General features: G+C 36.3%; 1 pseudogene; it reads right to left on the reverse strand.

Moving 5' to 3' along the window:
• Window positions 1-670: 670 nt before the first annotated feature.
• Window positions 671-6,712, reverse strand: LOC117012964 (porimin-like; annotated as a pseudogene).
• Window positions 6,713-8,433: the final 1,721 nt, after the last annotated feature.

Raw genomic sequence — 8,433 nt, forward strand, 5'->3', positions numbered from 1 at the left:
CACAAAAGAAGTTATTAATAAAACCACAGGCTCTCCAGTGGCTCTCTAACAGGGCCCAGGTGTTGTTTCTGCTTTTATTCGATCTTTTTTTTTTTTGGGGGGGGGGTGGTGGTTACCTTTTATTTCTAAATCAAGTAGTAAGCTTTAAAACATTAAAACATTGATGCTTTCTGAAGAGACACTTAAACTAAAATTATGTTTAAGACCTGGTTTACTCATAAAATTTGTTGTGTAGCATTAGCAATTAAGATATATCCAGCCCTGAATAGCACTGAATTTTTTTATGTAAACAACAAAGACAGTCAACATCTTGAGTGCCATGACAAGCCTCCTTATTTGTATGCCAAGATGGCATCGTGCCCTTCAGTGATGATGTCTTCCAATTACTGGCCCTATGTGTCCAATGCCACAAGAAAATGGGACAGGACATGTTTGTCTTACATACTTTCTAAAAGTGAACATAACCATTGCATTAACCGTACACTCCAAATGTTCATTCAAAACCCAAACCAAACCCTTTTTACCTTTAGTAATCATGAGGAATATTTACATATTTATATAGTATACATTATCCGCATGGCCTGTTTATGCGATTTACAAAAAGAGAATATTGTCTTAAACTAGTTGACAGGGTTGCATCAATCTTTTTTCCATTGGTCCTTGGATTTCCTTAAATGACGGCATCATGTTCATCGATGGTTCTGTACCGAATGCCTCTTCTTCAATAGTAAGTTTTACATCCAATGTAACGAACAGATAAAATCCCCAGTGTTAATGCAATACCACCAAAAAAGCTGCCAATATCAAATTTTGATCCTTGATTTTCTTTAAAATTTATAGTTGTGATTGTTACTGATGAAGAAACAAATGTTATGGAACTAGTATTGTGGATATTGGCATCTGGGTCACTGTGGATATTGACATCTGGGATGTGTTTTGTGAGACACTTGTTATTTTTGGGTATAGATTTTAAGGTGGTGGAAGTCTTATTTGTTGAGACCCCTGGTGTTGTCATTTTAGATGTTATGGGTTTCAAAGTGGTGACTGTCCCATTTTTTGAGACTGAGGAAACGAGTTGTTGATGGTTTTGCTATCGGTTTCAAGGTGGTGACTGTCACTGAGGAAGCTGGAGTTGTAAATGGTTTTACAGTGCTTTTGTACGATTCATTTGTATGGCTAAAGGACACATATGGTATATTCCCTTTTGATTTAGTAGTGGGACTTTTGGGAAGTGTGGAAGGATTTCTGCTTGAGGATCCCTCTGAGTCTTTCCTGTCCAGTGTGGCCTTTAGCAATGCTAGCACCAGCAGTGCCCCCATGACAAAAAAGTCCAAGACACCTTATGTGCCATTGTTCTGTTTTTATGTATCTTTTGATCTCTCCTTTTATTTTTTTCTTTCACCCAGTCATTCCTTAGTAGCATGTTGTTCAGTCTCCACATATTTGTGATTTTTCCACTTTCTTTCTGCAGTTGATCTTCCATTTCAAAACATAGTGGTTGGAGAATATACTTGGTATGATTTCAATCTTCTTAAATTTGTTGAGGCTAGTTTTCTTTCCCAATATATGGTCTATCTTTGAGAATGTTCCATGTGCAACAGAGAAGAATATATAATCTGATGTTCTGGAATGAAAGGGTCTGTAAATGTTGATTATGTCCATTTGGTCTAATGTATCATTTCAGGCTGATAAATTTTAATTGATTTTCTGTTTGGATGATCTATTCATAACTGTCAGTGAGGTATTTAGGTCTCCCACTATAATTGTGTTTTGGTCCGTTTCTCCCTTTATTTCTGTTGGTAGTTGCTTTATATATTTTGGTGCTTCCTGATTGGAAACATATATGTTGATAATTGTTGGGTCCTCTTGTTGTATTGCCCCCTTTATCATTACAAAATGTCCATTTTTGTTACTTTTTTTATCTTGAAGTCTGTTTCATCAGATATCAAGTATGACTACAGCTGCTTTTCTCTGGATGCTATTTGTTTGGAGTATCATTTTCCAATCCTTTCCCTTTGAGTCTATATTTGTCCTTGTAGCTGAGATGTGTCCCTTGGAGACAACATGAGGTTGGGTTTTGTTTTCTAATCCAATCAGCTACTCTGTGCCTTTTTATTGGTGAGTTCAGTCCATTTACATTTAGGGTGATTATTGATATATGAGGATTTCCTATAGCTATTTTATCTTTTGTTTTCTGGTAGCTCAGTGTCTTCATTGTTTCTTTGTCTTTGTCTTTCTGTCTGTTATTTTAGATTTGTGGTATTCTATGATTTTTTTTTTATGTTATATGTTTCAGATCTGCATTTTTTTTTTTAGTGGTTACAATTAATTTTATGTAAAAGAAAGTTTCATATATACAGTAGTCCTTTTTCTTCAACATGCATCTTGACTCCATTCCCCTTCGCAAATTCAGACCTTTATCTGCTCCCCTTTTGTTTTTATTGTCACAAATTATCCCTATTGATGCTGTGAGTTCATTTCCGAGTTACAGCAGCAAATTGTGTTTTTCTTCTTTTTCTTTTTTTATGTTTTATCTTCTTTAACTTTTAGTTATATTTAAGTGTATAGTGCTCTATTCTCTGTAGAGGTTGCCATTTCCTGCTTCTGTCTGTCTGTTAGTTATCTTTTTTATAGTTTTGTATACTTATGTCTTTTTGTTTCAGGTACAACAACTCCCTTCAGTATTTCCTGTAATGCAGGCCTTGTGCTGGAAAATTCCTTCAGCCTTGTGTTGGAAAATTCTGTATATCTGGAAAAGTCTGAATTCCTGTTTCATTTTTAAAAGATAATTTTGATGGATCTATTATTCTTCACTGGTAATTTCTCTTTTCCAATAGTTTGAATATTTGATTCCACTCCCTCCTGCTTGTAGAGTTTCTGCTGAAAAATCTGATGATATTCGAATGGGCTTTCCTTCATAGATTACCGTCTTCTTTACCCTGACTGCCTGGAGAATTCTTTCTTTGTAATTAATTTTTGATATTTTAAATACAATGTGCTTTGGAGAAGGTCTTTGAGGACTGAGATAATTAGGTGTTCTGTTTGCTTCTTGAATTTGAGGATCCAGTTCTTTCCAGGTTTGTAAAATTCTTGTCGACTATTCATTTGAATAGGCTCTCTGTTCCCTTCTCTCTCTCTCTCTCTCTCTCTCTCTCTCTCTCTCTCTCTCTCTCTCTCTCTCTCTCTCTCTCTCTCTCTCCTCCTTCTGGTATACCCATTATTTTTATATTGCTCTTTCTTATGGAGTCAGATAGTGCTTGTAGATTTCTTTCATTTCTTTTAACTCTTAAGTCTGTCTCTTCTTCCATGTGTGCCCTTTCCAGATTTCTATCTTTGATATCACTAATTATTTCCTCCATCTGATCAGCTCTATTTCCTAAGCTCACTATTTCATTCTTCATGTCTCATTGAGTTCTTCAGTGCCAGAAGTTCTATTTGGTTCTTTTTAAAAATTTTGATCTCTTTGGTAAAGTATTCCTTTTGTTCATTGATTTTATTTCTGAGTTTATTAAACTGCCAATCTGAAATTTTTTGCATCTTGTTGAGTTTTTTCAGAGCTGCAATATTGAATTCTCTGTCATTGAAGTCACCTATTTCCATGTCTCTAATTTTATTTTCTGGAGATGTTTCATTTTCTTTCTGAGCTGCCTCATTACCTTGGTTGTTTACAGTAATTGATGGATTATTTCTCTTCCTAGGCATCTATAGGTGTGAATTCTGCAGCAGGTTGATGAGAAAATGTCTTCATTTTTATTTCCCATAGGTAGTGTTGGAGCACTTTATTTTCTCTGCCCTGTTCTGGCTTCCGGCGGTGGAAGATTCCCTGGGAGGAGGTGGTGTCTCCTCTGTGACCAGGTCATCTTGGTCTCAGGGCACTGCCCCCATGGGCAAATTTGGTGGGTGGGTAGGTTCTGAGCCCCAGAAAGCCCAGTGCTGCTGCTGAAGCTACATACAGAGCTGTGCTGCCTGAGAAGTCCTGTGCGCCCTGGCTGGGATCAGCCGTGAAAGGTGGAGGCTGGGTAGGCTTGGAGAGGCTACTGGTTTGTTTGTGGCTTTGTTTTCCTCCCAGTAGTGGCGACTGCCAGACCACAGCTACCTTGCCTTTATATCTCCACCCTTGTCACCAGGATTGGCTGCAATATTTGTCTGCCACTTAGTAACTGTCTCTCCAATTATCAGGGCTGTAGATAGTCTGCTCTTTAACTCAACACTCAGTGTGGCAGTTTCTTAGGTCCCGTTGCTAGCTCTGGGAGTGTATGAGGAGGCGAGCTCCGGAAGAGTGGGGGGAGGCAGCCAAGTTCTGTGGCTTTGTTTTTTGCCTGGCAGTTAGGGCTGCTAGTCTACAGCTGTTGCACTGCTGTATTTGGTCTTTGCCCTGAGGTCTCTGTCGTGATCCCTAGGTTCAGCCATATGATCACTCAGTCAGAAATGCTCAGGGCCACAGAGAGTGTACCTGCTGCCTAAATTGCCCCCTCTCCTGGGACTACAGTGACCTTTGGAGCTGTGTTCCTGGCAGTGAGTTTTTTGCTGTGTTCATGCACCCACCTCTGCTTTTTTCCTTCTCTCCTCCCATGTTTGCCTTGATTCGCCCACCTTCAGATGTTTCAATGTGCACATCTCTCAGAAATGTTTGTGTGTTGTGCAGGGAATCCTTTGGGGGAATTATAGCTGTTCAACTTGTAACTTCAAGGGGAGAGATCAAGGGGACCCCTAATGCTGCTATGTTTCTGACATTATTCCACAAAGTGGCTTCTTGAGATGGAATCTGCTCCTGGTGAAGATTTTGTAATGATTGTTGAAATGACAACAAAGAATTTAGAATATTACATAATCTTAGTTGATAAAGCAGTGATAGGTTTTGAGAGGATTGACTCCAATTTTGAATGAAGTTCTACTGTGGGTAAAAATGCTTTCAAACAGCATCACACGCTGCAAAGAAATTGTTCGTGAAAGGAAGAGCCAATTGATGCATCTAACTTTGTTGCTGTCTTATTTTAAGAAATTGCTACAGCTGCCCCCTTTTTAAGCAACCACCACATTGATCAGTTAGCAGCCATCAACCTTGAGGCAAGACTCTCTACCAGCAGAAAGATTATAACTTGCTGAAGGCACAGATTATGGTTAGCTTTTTTTAGCAATAAAGTATTGTTTTAATTAAGGTATATGCACTGTTTTTGTACACATAATGGTATCACACACATACTATACTACAGTATAGTATAAACATAATTTTTATATATACTGGGAAACCAAATTTTGTATGACTCACTTTATTACAATATTTTCTTTATTGCAATGCACTGGAACCAAACTTGCAATATCTCTGAGTTATGCCTGTACTAGCCTTCTTTAATTGCCTTTTTCTGTTTTTGTTTTGTTGTTGTTGTCTTTTTCGATTCAGGTTAACATCAGGTATTTTTATTTATACAAATATTGTTTGTGAACACTCACCTCCATTGTACTGTTATTGTCAAATATATCATATTTTTATGTTATAAGCTCAGCAGTATAATTATATACATATTGTTTTATATAATTGTTTTTGAAATCCAGTGAAGATAAGAAATAATAAATATGCATTTATACTGCCTTTTATAATAACATTATTAGTTTTCCTTGTGCTCTTTCTATTTTTGTATAATTTTGAATTATCAGGGTTACTAGCTTTCAGCCTAGAGACTTTAGTATTTCTATTTTAGTATATGTGCTGCCGAAGCGAGCACGAGACTTTAGTATTTCTTATTAGGCATGTCTACCAGCAAGAAATTCTCTGTTATTTATCTGGAAGTGCCTTATTTACCTTCATTTTTGAAACATAGTTTGGCGGAGTTTAATTTTCTTGGTTGACAGTTTTCGTCTTTCAGCACTTTGACTCTGTCATCCCATGGTTTTCTGGCCTCCCATGTTTCTGCTGAAAAGTTAAGAGTCTTATTTGGATTCCCTTTTAAATGGCATGTCATTTTTCTCTCGCCGCTTTCAATATTTTCTCTTTTTCTTTGCCATTCAGTATTTTTGTTCTGGAGTGACTGTTCATAGATCTCTTTAGTTTTATTCTTCTTGGAGCTTGTTGAGCTCCTTAGATGTGTACATTAATGTTTTTCATCAAATTTATCAAGTTTTTGGCCATTACTTCTTTTATTATTTTTTGTGTTTCTTTCTCTTTACAGTTTCTAGTCATTTCATTTTGCATGTTTTTCACTTAATGGTGTCCCACATTTCTCTGATGTTCTCTTTTTGTCAGTATTTTATTCTCTTTTCTTTATATTTCGTAATTTGTGTTAATTAGGAAAAATATCCTTAATTAGTCCTGCTTCTGACAAGAAACAGTTGACAGCCTCAAGTTTGATACTTGAAGAGAGTGTAAGGAAGATACTATTTACAAAGCTACTTGCAAGCTCTTTTCAGCACATTGTTTTTTCAAGGAACAAAAGTCATACCCATTCTGTAATGCATGTACTATTGTGTTTGACAAGACTTGAAATCAATATTTTTCTGGCATGTTATTATTGGTGTTCATGGATTCTTTCTTCTGCTAGTTTAAATCTACTGTTTCAGGCTCTCTGGTGAATTGTTTTCACTTTTATATTCTTTTAAATTTTGGAATTTTCCTTTAAAAAAAACACAAACCTGTCTCTTTATAGATGGTTTCTTTTGGAACACTGTCACTATATGTTTCTTCTTTAAGCATGCTTTTCTGTAGTTCTTCAAACATATTTATGATGGCTACAAAGAAATCTCTTTAAAATCTGACCTTTAGTCTTTCTCATGGATAGTTTCTGTTGCCTTTATTTATGTGAAAGTCTTGTAATATTTTGAAACTAAATGTTGAAAACTAAACATTTAGGTAATGTATTAGAGAAAGTCTGTATACTAATTTCCCCTTCTGATATTTTCTATTATTATTTATTTGTTTAGTGACTTGGGTAATTTTGTGACTTGAAATTTTTTAGTGAAAATCTGCCTCCTCCCCATCACATAGCCTCTGATGTGTCTTCTCTGAGGACTCAACCTTAGACATGTGCACATTCATCCTAGGATGACAGTAGTTTCATAAAGGCTCTTCTTTTTTTTCAATTATAGTTGACATTCAATATTATTTTATAGTAGTTTCATGTGTACAGCATAGTGGTTAGACATGTGTATAATATGAAGTGCTCTCCCCTATAAGTCTATTACCCACCTGGCACCATACATAGTTATTACAATATTATTGACTATATTCCCTATACCGTTCTTTATATCCCTGTGACTATTTTGTAACAATAAATTTGTACTTCATAATCTCTTCACCTTTTTCACTCTGCCCATCAACCTTCCTCCCATCTGGTAACCATCAGTTTGTTCTCTGTATCTATGAGTCTGTTTTCGTTTTTTTGTTTGTCTATTTTCTTTAAATTACACAAAAAGTGAGATCATACAGTATTTGTTTCTCTCTGTGTGACTTATTTCACTTAGCACAATACCCTCTAGGTCCATTGTCTCTTTCCCTGATCTCCCTGTTTAACCAATAGCTTCATTTTGTATCACCCCAGATATTAGGTGCCACTAATTTCAGGCGGATTACTCTATTGTTTTCAACAATGTCCTGGGGCATAAATTACACCCCACATCATATGAAATTGATGCCTCTTTCCAGGGCAGTTTTTTTTTTTTAAGATTTTTATTAAAATATAGCTAACATACAATATTTTATTAGTTTCAGGTGTACATCATAGTTATTCAACAGTACCCACCTGGCACTGTACAGAGTTATTACCATATTATTGATTTTATTCCCTATGCTAAAGAAGTGATCACCATAAGAAGTCCAGCAACCATCTGACACCTTACCACGCTATCACAGTATTATTGATCTTTTCCCCCTTCTTAATTTTTCAATTAGAGTTGACATTCAATATTATTTTATATTAGTTTCAAATGTAAAGCATAGTGGTTAGACATTTGCATAATTTAGGAAGTGTTCCCCCTGACCCCCTGACTAGTACCACCTGGCATTATACGTAGCTATTACTATATTATTGATTATATTCCCTATACTTTACATCCCCATGACTATTTTGTAACTACAACTTACATTTCTTAATCCCTTCACCTTTCTCACCCTTCTCCCAGCCCCCTCCCATCTATCACCTCGATAAATCTAATACCCATCTGACACCATAATAGTTATTTCAATATTGGTTATATTCCTCATGCTATGCCCTATATCCCCATGACTACTGTGTAACAACTAATTTGTGCTTCTTAATCCCTTCCCCCTTTTCACCCACCCCCAACCCCTCTCCCATCTGGCAACCATCAAAATGTTCTCTGTATCTATGAGTTTGTTTCTGTCTCGTTTGTTGATTTTGTTCTTTAGATTCCACTTATAAGTGAAACCATATGACATTTGTCTTTTGTTGTCTCACTTATTACAGTCAGCACAGTACCCTC

The sequence above is a fragment of the Rhinolophus ferrumequinum genome, chromosome X (genome assembly GCF_004115265.2).
Source record: "Rhinolophus ferrumequinum isolate MPI-CBG mRhiFer1 chromosome X, mRhiFer1_v1.p, whole genome shotgun sequence".
In the NCBI taxonomy this organism is placed as follows: domain Eukaryota; kingdom Metazoa; phylum Chordata; class Mammalia; order Chiroptera; family Rhinolophidae; genus Rhinolophus; species Rhinolophus ferrumequinum.